The sequence below is a fragment of the Tupaia chinensis genome, unplaced genomic scaffold (genome assembly GCF_000334495.1).
Source record: "Tupaia chinensis unplaced genomic scaffold, TupChi_1.0 Scaffold000146_1, whole genome shotgun sequence".
NCBI classification, from domain to species: domain Eukaryota; kingdom Metazoa; phylum Chordata; class Mammalia; order Scandentia; family Tupaiidae; genus Tupaia; species Tupaia belangeri.
Window position 1 is genome coordinate 17,372,132 of NW_006159616.1, and position 2,221 is coordinate 17,374,352.

At 43.6% G+C, this 2,221-nt stretch overlaps 1 protein-coding gene across 3 annotated transcripts in view; it reads left to right on the forward strand.

The window, feature by feature from the left end:
* The window catches only part of DNAJC11 (DnaJ heat shock protein family (Hsp40) member C11), a 107,489-nt gene that overhangs the window by 77,201 nt on the left and 28,067 nt on the right, over nt 1-2,221 (forward strand). The gene's annotated exons all lie outside the window — the stretch shown is intronic.

The window sequence follows — 2,221 nt, forward strand, 5'->3', positions numbered from 1 at the left end:
AAATGAAGCTGTATCCTACGTGGTTTGAATCCCCAGGCTGGTCAGCCTGAAACATGCTGGGGATATATACAAGTAAGTGCCCAAGATCTGAGAGGCTCGAGGACTGGAGGAAGGGGATTGTGGAGTGACCAAACCCTATGGAACTTCCCTCTCTCTTACTTTCTCGCCCACTCATGCATGTATGCACACACTCACGCTTGAGCTCTATCATGAATAAATAAAAAAGGGCTGGGGCCTATAAGTGGCATAGTGTTTAAGGCCCTGGACTCCCACATGGCTGACCATAGTTTGAGTCTCAGACCTGGTGGCTTAAAACTCACACTGGGCACATGTGCATGTGTGCCCAAAATCCTAAGAGAAGAGTGGAGGAGCAGGATTGCAGCATGGTCATCCACCAGGGAGGGGATTTCTTACTTTCTCCCTCTCTGTCTCTGCCGTAAGCACATGCATCCCTATAGCAAAAGTCTCTAAAGAAGAAAAAAAGGAATGAAGGACAGAAAAAGGAAAAGAAGGAAGAAAGAGAAAAGGGTGCAGAGAATTTAATTAAAATGTTGGTATACGGGGGCCAGCAGTTAGCGTAATGGCTATGTCGCTGGACTCCCACATAGTCGACCACGGTTCGTGTTCCAGACCTGGTGGCTTAAAACTCACGCCGGGCGCGTGTGTGTGCGTGCCCAAGATCCCGAGAGGAGAATGGAGGCCAAGGGATTGCGCCATGGCCATCTCCGCTGGGGGGTAATTTCTCACTTTCTGTCTCTCTGTCTCTCTCTGTCTGTCTGGCGAGCACACGCGCCCTATAGCGAAAACCTCTCCCCCCCAAAAAACAAAAACAAAAACAAAATTTTGTGATGGGTCCAGCAGGTGGCATGGTGGTTAAGGTGTTGGACTACCACAAGGCCGACAGGAGTTTGAGTCCCAGACCTGATGGCTTGCTTTCTCTCTCTCCCTCTTTCTCTCTCTCTCTCTCTGGCGAACACATGTACCCTATAGCAAATTGTTTTGTTTTGTTTTTCATAGAGAGATTTTTGCTATAGGGTGTGTGTACTTGCCAGAAAGACAGAGACAGAGAGACAGAAAGTAAGAAATCAACACACACCCCCCGCCAAGGAGGGATGGTCATGCCGCAGTCCCTTCTGCTCCAATCTCCTCTTGGGATCTTGGGCACACACGTACACTTGCCCAGTGTGAGTTTAAGCCACGAGGTCTGGGACTCGAACCATGGTTGACTATGTGGGAGTCCAGTGATATAACTGTTACACCCATCTGCTGGTCCCACACATTAAATTGTTATATGTTCATTTGAAAAGTCTTAATGACTGTAAAAGAAAATAATAAATAGGTTTAATCAGTCAGCAAAATTTTAGGTTAGTATTTACTAGGAAAATGTAGCATTATGTTTCTTGTAACTTAATTCTCAAATTAACTTTAGAAGGCAGAGCAGTTTTAAAATTTCCCACTTGTTCATAGTTTATATTCCCTTATCTTTGAAGGTATTTTTATGTTTTAAAGAATTTAAGATGTTTAGAAGAAGAAAAATAAATAAATAAATAAAAAGGGTTATTTTCCACCCAATAAAAAAGAAAAAAGAAAGGAAAAAAAAAAAAGTTTAAGGTGTTTGGGCCAGCAGGTGGCATTGTGGTTAAGATGCAGGATCCCACACAACTGACTCTGTGGTTCAAATCCTGGACTCAGCAACTTGAAAAGCAACTGGGCACCTGTGTGTGCATGCCCAAAATCCCAAGAGGAGAATGGAAGAGAAGGGATTATGTTATGGCCATCCCTCCTTGGGAGTGAATCCTCATTTTCTCTCTTGTTTTTTGTCTTTCTTTGTCTCTCTCCAGTGAATGCACTTGCCCTATGGCCAAAAGCAAAAATAAAGACTTTAAGGTTGTTCTGTGATGTAAGACTGCTTTAGGAAAATGTTTAATCTGCATAGCTACTTTCTAGGGATCTTACTTCTTTTATTAACACCTATTTTTGGTGTCATTCCTCTGCAGAAGGGCAGGCTGGTTCTGTTCAAAATGATGCTCTCCAGTTCTGGAAGCCTGTGGTACTCTGCAGTCGTTTGGTTTGAACTGTAGCATTCATGTTTTGCAGACTTCATGATGGAATGTCCTACCTAAACCCAGTGAACTGGGAAGTCAGATGACTTCTCCAATTAAACCAAGCTAGTTTCTTAAGTGCAGTATTGTCTTTCAACTCACAAAAGCCACACCTTCCT